At 43.2% G+C, this 12,484-nt stretch overlaps 1 long non-coding RNA gene across 1 annotated transcript in view; it reads right to left on the reverse strand.

Moving 5' to 3' along the window:
• The window catches only part of LOC143844315 (uncharacterized), a 36,294-nt gene extending 24,041 nt beyond the window's left edge, over positions 1-12,253 (reverse strand). The window contains exons 1-2 of the long non-coding RNA XR_013233947.1: positions 12,161-12,253; positions 3,490-3,644 (exon numbers count right to left, since the gene is read on the reverse strand). This is a non-coding gene — a long non-coding RNA (uncharacterized LOC143844315). The remainder of the gene's footprint in view (positions 1-3,489; positions 3,645-12,160) is intronic.
• Positions 12,254-12,484: the final 231 nt, after the last annotated feature.

Raw genomic sequence — 12,484 nt, forward strand, 5'->3', positions numbered from 1 at the left:
AATGTGTAACTGCACCATCTGGCAACCCTACAGCATGGCATTACCGTCAAAAGTGCCATATGTGGATCAGCCATCCTGTTGCCCTCTTTATGTAATAAGACATAAATAAAACTATGCTGCTGAACCTGTGAAATGAACTGTCAGCAACCGCGAACACATCCCCAAATACATTAACGGTGTTTGGGGTTCCATTGGCTCTGGTATTAAACAGATTTAAATTGGCTGACTGGGCGGTTTTAGAGAGCTCTCCAAGGAGGAAGTCACAAAAAGAGACTGAAGTTTCCAAAGCCAGGAAGAAGTGGAGCTATGTGCTTCACTGCACAACCCTTGGTAAGACATTTCCCAAGTAGTAACATGAGTACATGCTAGGTTTAGAAAAGGATACTCAACTCCTCACCTAGCTAAGTATTCTAGGATGAACCACTCACGTACCCACCAAAGTGAGGCAGAAACCCATGTGGTAAAGTGGTCAGAATGTCCGGGATCTGGGAGATGCCAGTTCAAATCCTAACTCTGCCATGGGAATTTGCTAGGTGACCTTGGGCCAATCATACACTCTTAGCCTCACTAACAACCCAGGCTTGTTGGGATAATAAAATGTAGGTGGGTGTCAGAAGTGCCAGGCTTCTTCTGCCATAGATATTAGGAACTGTTAGAAATGTAGATATAAGGTTCTCTGCCCATGTTTATTGCCTACTCTGCTTCCTTTTGCTTTTACACCTTCCCCCCTCCCCTCCCCTCCCTCCATCTCCTCTTGGCTCTGGGAATGTGAAGTGTCACCTTGGATTGCCTGGCTATCAGGACTTTTGAAGGTTTCCTGCATTTCTTGGGTTCTCACAAAAGGGGGAGTTGGCTGAGGGGTTATATGTTGAGCCTGCTTTCTTGTACCTCAGTTCTGGCAAAGTATTGTTTGGGTTAACTTGCTTGACTTCATTAAACTCGATCTTTTGCAGCAAGTCAAGATTTGTGTTTGGAAGCAATCTGAAGAAACCTGACAGAGAAGGAGTTCTGCAATGAGGAGAAATGCAAGTGTAAAATCAGCAAATTTTAGGAATTTGCTTCTTTTGCACCTGCATTGTTACTTCTTATTGCATTGTTCTTCACAAACTCATTTTATACTCCGTACACCCTGTGATGTAAGTGAGGCTAAGAGTGTGTGATTGAAGACTTGGTTTTTATACCCTGCTTTTCACTGCTGGAAGGATTCTCAAAGCAAACTCAGGGTCACCTTGCTGGCTGCATGTGGAGGAGCAGAGAATCAACCCAGCTCACCAGATTAGAAGCTGCTGCTCTTAACCGCTACACCAAGGCCAATTTAACAAAATTCTGTCTAAAATCAAATTACGATCAAAACTAGAGTTTTCCACAGATGAAACTATGATGGATAACTCCATACCCTTCCCCACACTGAGGTAAATTTTCCCTCCAAAATGAAGTTCACTGTCCCACCTAGTCATTGTTTGTTCTCTTTCACTTTGTTCAATCCTGGGAGCTTTTAGGAAGGTATAGAGCCATCTCTACTCAAAACAACAACACCTTTGTCAAAATAAAAACAGAGGGTTCCCCCCCTCCAAAAAACTAACACAGTAAAGATTTTTTGCAACAAAATGAACACTAGATTCACTCCAGCCAAAAGTCTCCTCAGTTTTTCTCCACTGATGTACCTACCACCATACCGCAAATCATGCACTTTTGAGGAAAAGGGACAATCCAGTAAACCATGTTCCAGTGTATCAATTTCCCCAGTACCACATGTTTTCTAAATATAGCACTTTCTTATAATGACTATTCATAACTTGAGATGGTGTGGAATTCAGCCTTGGAAGCATAAAAACCTTTCCTATATTTGGTGTACAGTCAACTACTAAATGGGCAGTGGGAAGCTCCTGGGATGGGAAAATCCCAAGTAGGGTTGCCATCTCCATGGGTGGAGGCAGGGATCCCTATCTGTCAGACCCCACACCCCACCACTGATCAGGACAAAGAGAAAGGCCCAAGTGATTTTGCACAGGAAGTGATGTCATAATACTGATGACTTTTTGACGATGCTAAGCTATTTGGACAAAAACTCTGTGCCAAGAGCCATTTTCAACATAGAGTTTTCCCCAAATATCAGAACATCACCACAATGTCACAGCATGATGATGTCTCCTCCTGTCCAAAATCGCCTGGGACTTCCTCTTTCTCCAAGGTAATTCTCCCCCATCCCCCACCAGTTACCAGAGGGACCTGGAAACCGTAATCCCAAATAAGTGGAAGAGCTTAGAAAATAAGCTTTCTTTAGTGATCCAAAATTACTGTTCTACTTCTCCCAATCCCATTAACTTTAATTGCAGAATTTGAATTCCCTGCATAAACAACATTTTTGCCAGCTGCTCTCAAGAGCTTATAGAGGCGTCCTTTCTTAACAATAAAAGGTAAACATTTTCCGATGCAAATACTGTGTGCACCCACTTCCTAAGGAAGGAAGATTTTCACTCCCTTCTGTCAGACAGGCACTCCTTGGAGCTAATCTCACACAGTGTTTGGATCACAACCAACAGGGAGAGAAGGGGCTTCAGCTTTTCCTATGGTTGCCCACTCCAATTGGGCAAATTCCTGAATATTTGTGGGGTGGTGTCTGGGAACGTGGGAAGGAGGAAATTTGGTAGGGATTTGATTCAATCCACTCTCCAGAGTTGCCATCTCCTCCAGGAAAGACAGATCTCTGTAGTCTGGAGATCAGTTGTAATTCTGGGAGGATTCCTAGCCCCACCTGAAGGTTGCTGACCACAGCTTCTCTGTATCATTTATCCCAAAATGAAACAGCCCTGTGGGGCATTATATACTCCAAGGGGAGATGCTGCATGTGTCGTCTATCACACCAATCCATTAAATAACACCATTTCAGATTTGGCCCTAAATTGGACCTGATCAAGCAAGGCAGTCCTCTTGGTTGTGTATGTTAAGTACCATCAAATCCCTTCAGGCTTATGGTGAGCCTATGAATTAATGACCTCCAAACCATCCTATCATTAACAGCCTTGATCAGATTTTGCAACATCTATGACTGAGTCAATTCATCTCCTGTTGCAGGGGTAGTAAACCTGTGGTTCTCCAGATGTTCATGGACTACAATTCCCATGAGCCCCTGCCAGCAAACCTCATGGACATCTGGAAGACCACAGGTTGACTACCCCTGTCCTGTTGGGTCTTCTTTTCCTGCCGCCTTCAACTTTTCCTAACATGACGGTCTTTTCAAGTGACTCTTGTCTTCTCATAATGTAACTGAAATACCGTAGCATCAGTTTAGTTCTTTTAGCTTCTAAGGAGAGGTCAGGCTTGATTTGATCGTCAACCCATGGTAACCTGTAAAACTCCTATATTATAAGACAGATGAATCGCATTTCTTTCTGTCAGCTTTCTTCATTATCCAACTCTCACAAATAGTATTGGGTAACACAGCGGTATGAATTATCTTGATTTTGGGCACGAGCAACACATCCTTACCCTCAAGGATATTCTCGACCTTCTTCCCGGCTGTCTTTCTCAGTCCCAACTTCCTCCCGATTTCTGGGTTGCAGATTCCCTTTTGGCTGTTGGTGGAGGCTTTTCTCACTCATCAGTCACAGAAGGTGTTTGAAAACAGCACAGCTTGGGCAGTTCTGTAGGCCATAAATCTTAGGATGAGCAGCTTCAGACATATGCCTTGTCTATGACAAGGCCAGGTGCATCATTACTCATTAAACTAAAAGGAGAGATTACATTCAAGTCTTTAAAAATGTCACCTAAGTGAGGGGGGAGAAATTTAATAGTGTCTCCAGGGTGCCAGAGAGTAACAAGGAGGCAACAAGTGAGCACCAAACAGGCTACTTTAAAATGGTGTTTTTCAACAGTAGCCTAGCAGGCCTTGTTAGCCGAGGGTGACAGAAGGAAGCTGAAAATGGTGGGTCCCTTGGCAGACCGCTCTTCCTATTTTGCTCCTACAATCTCATGTGCTTCAAATGATCCAGAGAAGAAACAAAATATGGAATCACATCAACAGTCTCCTGCTGGTTCAGACTTTCAGTCTTTGTTTTGTTTTGTTTTTGTTTTAAAAAAGCTCCTGCTGGACAAACAAATACATTTTTAATCAAAGGTGCCCACATCAAGTTGGTGCATCGGAGTGTAAGACACACTTGCCATGATGATCTTGGGACATGCCACCGTCTTGGTTTTCTTCGCAGGATCACTGGAATACTAAATTAAGAATACCGTACTAACAGCCCTCCTCAGCAGGGGGCAAAAGAGACTGAAAAAACAACAACTGAGAAACTACTTCTGAAGTTGCCTAGCACAGTCTCCCTGGCAGACACAAATGGAGCATTAAAACACATCACAATTTCAGGCGGACTTTCCCTTCCCTAGTTTACAGAGCTCTTCTGCCAGGCCTATGGCTGAGGCCAGGAATATAGCACAAACCACATTTAATGGAGATCAAAACTGACCATCCAAAGAATGGAATCCTTCTCAATATACAAGTCAATTGGTGGATGCATTAGAGCAGTGGTCCCCAAGCTTTCTAACACCGGGGGCCAGTCAACGCTTGACAATTTTACTGAGGCCTGGGGGGTTAGTCTTTTGCCAAGAGACATCGCTGCTGCCTGAGCACCTGCTCCACTTGCTTTCTCGCCAGTGCCCTGACTTCCCGCTGGGGGGCGCTGCCAGCAACAGCTGTGCAGTGCCACATTGAGGGGGAGCCCCAGCCATGGCCGCCGCTGAAAGCACCAAAGGTGAGGCAGTGGCAGAGCAGCAGGGCAGCCCCTGAGGCAGCAGCCGGGGAGGAGGATGAGGAGGAGCCGCGGCCCGGTACCGACTGATACACGGACGGGTACCGGTTCCTGGACCGAGGGTTGGGGACCACTGCATTAGAGAAGCCGGGAAATGTTTAACTGTTTTAGGATGCTCATTTAATGTGATGTGAAAGTGTAATTTTGGGATCTGAGGTTACCCACCCTGAGCCTCATGGGAAGGTTGAGTTATAAAGATAAATATTCCTTTCCTTTTCTTTCTTTTCCGTTCCTTCCTTCCTTCCTTCATTGGCATACATAAGAAAAGTGTTGGGTTTTTTACAAAAGGTAAATGAGATTACATCAAAACCATAATAAAATAAGGCATCACTACATAAACTACTACTACTACTACTACTACTACTACTACTACTACTACTACTACTACTACTACTACTTATTATTATTATTATTATTATTATTATTATTATTATTATTATTATTTGGCATTTATATTTCGGCATATACTCCACACAGGTTCCATTTCCTGTGTGAATACTCCTTGTTTATCAGCTCTTTTATCACTCTGTTATCCATAAGCTGATGCTATGGGGGCAGAAAAGAATGTGGCTACTGATGATCTTCTGCAATTTCGGCTGATCTGGGTAACACGAGTTTGAATCTCCATTCTGCAGTGGAAGTTGGCAGCATGAACTTGGGTCTGTGGCAGACAGGAATCCATTCTCATGGAGAAAATGGCCAGTTGGAAGGTGAATTCTATGGCATTATACCCTCGGGGAGATTGTAGGTTCTCCATCTTTGGAAATTTTTAAACAGAGGCTGGATAGACATCTGACGGGGAGGCTGATTCTTTGAAGGCTTAAGGGGGTGGCAGGTGACAGTAGATGAGCGAGCGATTGGGATGTGAGTGTCCTGCATAGTGTGGGGGGTGGGATTGGAGGAGATGACCCAGGAGGTCCCTTCCAACTCTATGATTCTATGAGAGAAGACAGGGACCTCAATGGGATACAATGCCATGCAGTCTACCTACCAAAGCATCCATTTTTACCCAGGGGAACTGATCTCTGTAGCCTGGAGATGACTTGTAATTCAGGAATATCTCTAGGTACAATCCATAGGTTGGCATCCCTAGTAAATAGCTGCATTCTGGGGTTTTCAAAAAAAGATTTGCCTCAACAACTTGAAGAAGGTAGCATCTTTTCCCCAGGGATCAGCAGCAAGCTGGCAACAGTGACCTTGTCTATCATACTGTCCTTTCCAAGAGCAAGAGTGTACTTGAGGTGCTATGCTGGAGGCAAACATTCCCCAGAACAATTTTTAGAAATCTAATGAGTTCATTATTTTAGAAGTATGCTTTACCCATAGTGCTCCCCTTCATGAAAACGGAGGTTGCTGTGCTGGAAAGATACCAGCCTTTACCTGTTAGAATGCAACTTTCAGGTTTCCCATTGACTGGCAGTACAACCTACTAGATATCTATTATTTGTGTTACAGGTACGAAGTGTTGGCTCACCTTGCCTCATTAATGTCCATTATTTGTAATGTTTTAAAGGAATAATCCTATACCCAGAGATGCCTTACCAATGTACACTGTGTCTTATTTTCCTCTAGAAGGTTACAAGTTCTTTATTTTTGAAGTCTTTCCCAGAAAACGGAGGGAAACTTTTAAGAAAAAAAAAACAGAATAGAAATATATCACTTTAGATTGAATTATCATTATTATCTTGTTGTGAAGAAGAGGAGAATGATATGATACCCAGTTTTCGATGTCCATTCAGGCAATAAGCAGTGTGCAAATAATAAATTAAAATGAAATCAGCTCCAAGTTAAAGAAGCGTATGCCAGAATAAATTTTATTAATTTTTAAGCCGGTCCAGATATCTGAAGTGCCGATACGGCAGCACAGCAATAAAAATGGCTGCAGCAAAATAGCTGCTGCAGGAGGCAGAGCCAGCCACAAAACGATTGCCACAGCTTAACTTCAGTGACACAGTGCTTATCTTTGTGCTGTGGTGGGCAGCTGCTGCCAAAGCAACATGTTAAACAAAACTGCACAGCCAATGAATCTCCAGTAGTCAATCAGAACCTTTGCTGGGCATAAAACCCATCTGGTCCTGCCCACTTCCTAAACTTATTTGAGGGCATCAGGAAAGTTTCAAACCTTGTAAATGTCAAGATCCCTCTCCCCCTTTGTATTCTCTTTCAGTTTTCTTGCAAAGGGATTGCACCCTTGTTTGAATTTGCTGTGATTGCTCTGATAGCAGTCCTTTAGAAACTTACAATACCAATGGCACTGAGTTCTGCTGGGGATTCAGTTTCTACTACAGAAATTTTCTGACTTGACCTTAGTCCTGCTGAGTTTGCACTGCCAAAGTGGCACCGGTTCTGCTGGGCTTGCAACAAATTCCCCCTTACTTCAGTTTTTTCTACAGATATCCTTAGGGACTTTGATTCTGTTCTGCTGGGCTTCTATTTCCCAAGGGTTGTTTTGTTTTTTTGTTTTTGTTTTTTGCTGTTTTGATTTGCCTCCATTGGAAACAATGGAGGATGGGGTCATCTTCTTTTGGGGGGAGGGCTGTAACTTGGAATCTATATACTCAGTCCTCGCCAACATTGGAAGAAATGGATATGACAGTCAGCCAGAGATCCCCGGTAAGTTTGGTGTCTCCAGCATGCTGGAAGTCTGTTCTATTGTATGATTAACCTCATGAACTGAATGGGCTTGTTTAGCTTCCATAAGTTGATGACAGCTCATGCCACAAACCACCAGGAACCATGTTGCCAAGTTAATGCCCATCCCTAGATACCACTCTCAATCCACTCTTTATTGTTTTACTAGATTCAAAGCCCGTTCGTGAGAACAGGCTTTGAACCCCCCCCCCCACCACCACCGTGGCCACCCAGCAGATACATAGAGGCAGCATTGCCCCCAGGTGCGGCATTTCTGGGCCCAGTGGGAAGGTCTGCTTTCCCCCTCCTTCCCCTGGACCCCCTTCCCCTGGGCCTCCTTCCCCTGCTCCCCCCCTCCTTCCCCTCTATGCCTGAGGGGAAGGCCTCCTTCTTTACTCACTGTGTCCTGCCGCTTCCCTGTCGCTTTCTGGCCTGTCATGGCGAGGGCCTAGAAGCCTGTCCTGGTGAGGACCTAGACGCCTTTCTGGCCTGTCCTGGTGAGGGCCTAGATTGTGCCCTCACCCGATTGGCTAGAACTGCGGTCTGTCCTGGTGAGGGGCCAATCGGAAGGCACTTCGCGACTTCCGATGGGCCTCTCATCTGGACTGGCCCCACCCACTCTCTGCCCACTTAACCCTTAGCGAAATATGAAGGTGGAAAGACATCTCTATATGTAACAAAAATGATATTTTGGTGCTACGCAGTATGGGTAATCTGTATTGCCATTCCTTTATGCCTGTATGACCTTGTGTTTGTTAACAAGGAAGGCAGGCAATCACCGGCTGAAAAAAAGCAGTTTGTATACTGTAGGTCACTGAAATTAAGCATGCCAAGAGCACAAGTGCAAAGAGTGCAAACTGTGAGTGATCTGTTCTTATAAAGGAGGTCACTCTAATGGCCTGATCATGACTCTGGGGAATACCTGCCTTTACCAATGATCAAGAAGGTCCTATAAACTAACTATGTAGAGGCTAGAGTTACTACAAGCTGCAATACAATATCCTTGCAGCTTATGTACTAAGACAGAATATGTCCAAGATAGTTTTTACAATAAGAGTCTGGTTGACAATGCCTTCTGCCATCTTGAGCATCCTAGTTGGATGACTCAGTGATTTGGTGAAAAGGCTCCACTTGTACCCAAGTTAGTAGTCTGATCATACTAAGTTTCAATGTCATTGATATTTTTATGACATCTGTATCCTCCCTAGTACAAATTACATTTGTTGCCTGTACAGCCAAAGCCCCTTTTAGGGGAGAGAGAATTCACAGTGAAACAGTGCAAAATGAGTTGATAACCCTTGTTCTGGGGAGTATTATGGCATGTGTGTTCACATGGGATTGAAAATTGTTACAGAGCAGCTGTTATTTTGTGTACCACCTCTAGCAGGTCTCTAAAGAGGAAGCATATGCATGGTTTATATGTATGAATGAATGAATGAATGAATGAATGAATGAATGAATGAATGAATGAATGAATGAATGAATGAATGAATGAGATAACCAGTAATCAAAACACAATCAGCCAGTAAAGGGTCTTTCTTTAGGAATTATAATTTTGTAATAGTTACATAGGTTTAGGACAAGCTAGTATGTATAAGATTTGAATCCTGCAATTCTTTTAGTAAATTTTAATTAATGTACTATCATTTCTTGTTGGTTTCTCTATGAAGCCATGACCCCAATGTCTATTTATTTACTTAATTTATTTTCTCACCTCTCCAATCATTGTCCCATCTTGTTGCTAGTAATGGCAAGCCCCCTCATCAGACTGGCACTCTTTGCCCAACTACCAATGGCACCCACACCTGGTTTAGGCTGAGGCAAGCCAGACCCCATGTACTCAAGTCAGCCAGACAACATGCTTGGCCAATCCACCATCTTGTGTGTTCTGGGTGAGTCCTGAACATCTGCCAGCAACTGGGTGAGTCCTAAAGATCTGCAACAAAGATTAAAGGTCCTTCTACCTGACAGAGTAACTCTACTTCCCCTTCCATTGTATTGCTGATCAGTAGCCAACAGAATCCTTTGCTTAATTGCCTCCTTGCCTAGTTTCTTTGCCTTTACACATGACTCACCCCTGCTACTCTGTCAAGGGTCAGTTTCCCCTATCAAGATTCTAGATAGCCTCTAGGAGCCCTTGGAAGACTCCTATTATTCCTAAATGGCTCCTTTTGTCTTGAGCAATTACCACCCTTCCTGAGCCATCATCTTGCCCATCTAGAGCCATCAACCTTTTGTCTTGGTTCTAGGCCAGCGCATCCTGTGTACATGCTGTTCCTAACATATACCACCCTTCATTATGGTACAAAAATCCCCTTGTTGTCAAACCAAATTGCCACTCTGAGCCCTCAAGTCCATCCAGGCTTCCTCTCTGATCAATTATGTTGTCCTATCTCTGTCTCCATCTCTTCAAAATCAGTAAATATTCTTCCATTGACCCATTTCCCTGATTGTATTCATTTCTACCGTTTATTTCCCTCTTGTTGGTGTGCTGGTGTGCTTGTTCTATGTCAGTCTAAAGTCCATTTTATTAACTTTCTGCTTAAAATAAAGCTTACTTTTTATTTCATTTGATATATGTTGTCTGCCTTGAGTTCCTAAGGGGACAATTACCTTGTATAACATAGGCAATCTGATTCTCCACTTGTTACCCGCCTCTTACTAGCTATCCCCCACAAACACATCTCTTGAAATGCATTTTGGGTAACAATCTCCATGCAGCTGACATCATTCCCCCCTTCTCTGTTTTTCCTCACAACATCCTTAGGAGACAGATTAGGCTCAAGGTATGTGGCTGGCCCAGCAAGCTTCCATGGCACAGTGGGAATCTGAACCTGGATCTCTCAGCTCCTAGACTCATTCTGCATATGTTACACAATCCCCAGTTTTGACTGGAACCCATACAGGCGATGGAGGGCTTGAAGTGTTGGAGAACAAGTTATTTGTTTTGTTACCAACATGTGATTTTGGGGGGCTATGGGGTGGTATTGTATTTTATGATGTTTTTTGGATATATTGCATTTTATGAAATACTTTATTGTGAAGTGCTGTGAGCCAGCTCACTGGGAACAGCGGTATATAAATTCAATAATAAATAAATATTGCATAATTGTATTTATTTATTTAATATTGAATGTGTACAGCACCAGTTTCTGGATTAGCCAGCTCATGGTGCTTCACAACAAAATAAAAACATAAGACAACAAGATACTCTCTTGCCGACAAATACAATAAAAAAAAACAACCTAATCCAGCTATCCCAATTTAAATAACAATTTTCAATGCACTGAAGAAGCAGATTTCCTGTTTCACACAGGAAAATCCAGCTGCAACAACACATTGAAAATGCATTATCCAGCATGCAAAAGCACATTATCCACATTGGTGTTTAGAAATGAGGCTTTAATGAGAAACATGATACAACTTTAATCCCATGTGCAAATGTCAATCCAGCTGCTACATTTAAACAAAAACTCAAATACACCCATGCACAGTGGCAATTTTGGTCTCCAAGAAGATCTAAATCAAAAGCCCACATACAAGAAGTTGAAATATCTGCTACAATAAACGGGCATATCTTGCAGAAACACTTAATAGAAACACTTTAAGGAAACAACGGTGTAGTAACAGAAATACACCAGTCCATTAGCCATCTCAATTCCTAATTATCTATAAATCTCTCTCTCACACGCAAAAGGTGTGTCTTGGGTCATCTGATAGTGGTTCAGGTAAGGGCTACAGATCTATAGTTGCATCATCACCCAAGTGGTGCTTAAAGCCAACATGGCCTGGGAAAATGTGTGCCATCACTGAAAGGTACCAGCAGCAGGTGAAAGGAGATAAGAAACAAAGCTACTGCAGATCTCCACTTGGGTTGGCTACGTGAACTACATACAAAGTGACCACTTCCAGTATTAACAATTAAATAGCCTTCATGCTGCTCACTTGGGGAGTCTGATTAACTTCAGCCAAGTGGGTCCACTTCACATGAAACAGTCACTCCCACCATCACTAACACAGCATGGGACATCTCAAGATGTCCAGATGACAGAAAGGAGAAAGTAAGTTTCCAAAGAGGCAGAAAGATAATACCACTGTGATTAGGAAGAATGAAAGTGAACACCTGGTATAGGACATTAGGGTAACACAGAAACTTGCTACAAACGATAAATAGTTTGCAATTCCACTGTGCTTGTTAAAATCGTACAAGAGTGGGTATTTCCCCCTCTGAGCGCTTTACCTAGCATAGTTTTTATACTCCCAGTTTAGAACTACAGGGAACCATCTTGTCTGAATGATAGCACTTAGACCCTAACAGCATGTTATACTTATCCCAGGAGCACAGCCCCACCACATGCTTAAGAATCCCATCAAGCTGGAGAGATGGAGACGTTCTTCCCCTTCCTTACAGAGAAGTAAAAGGCCCTGGCTGCCTTTCTTCATCTACTGAAGAACAAAGAAAACTAGCTGTTTAGCAAATATGTAAGATGACGAACCACCCCATACTCAAAGGGATTCTAGGGCATGTGTTAGGTATATTCCATTCACACACTGCTCTGGTTAGGCATGTCAGAGAACATGAACCTCTTGTTGAAACCCAGATTGGCCCTCTACTCACTCCCCAAATTTCCCTTTGATTGTATATTACGTAGCAGCATTGGTAGTAATGGACAAAGTGACTTTCAGCAAAAACTATTCACCATTGTCTACTCTGAACTTACCTTGTGATACCCTTGTAGGAAGAAGTTGACAAGGCAGCAGCAGGAGCCAGGAACACAAGAGTGGATTCAAGCTGGGAAGAGAAGCTGTTAGGAGGGGCGGGGTTAAAGTAACTTCAGGTGATTGAGGAAGGAGGAGGAGTTAGGATGGGAAAAGGGTATAAAAAGGAAGCAGGTGAATGAGAGAGGTGGTAGGTAAAGGTTGAAAAAGGAAGACAGAGGTAGACTAAGGCATAGCAAAGAAGCAGAATAACAGAGACCTGAGAGAGTGTTGGAGAACAAGTTGTGAGTCTTCTAGGTCTCTCCCAATCTGAAACAGCCAGTGCT

This window comes from Paroedura picta, chromosome 9 (assembly GCF_049243985.1).
Source record: "Paroedura picta isolate Pp20150507F chromosome 9, Ppicta_v3.0, whole genome shotgun sequence".
NCBI lineage: Eukaryota > Metazoa > Chordata > Lepidosauria > Squamata > Gekkonidae > Paroedura > Paroedura picta.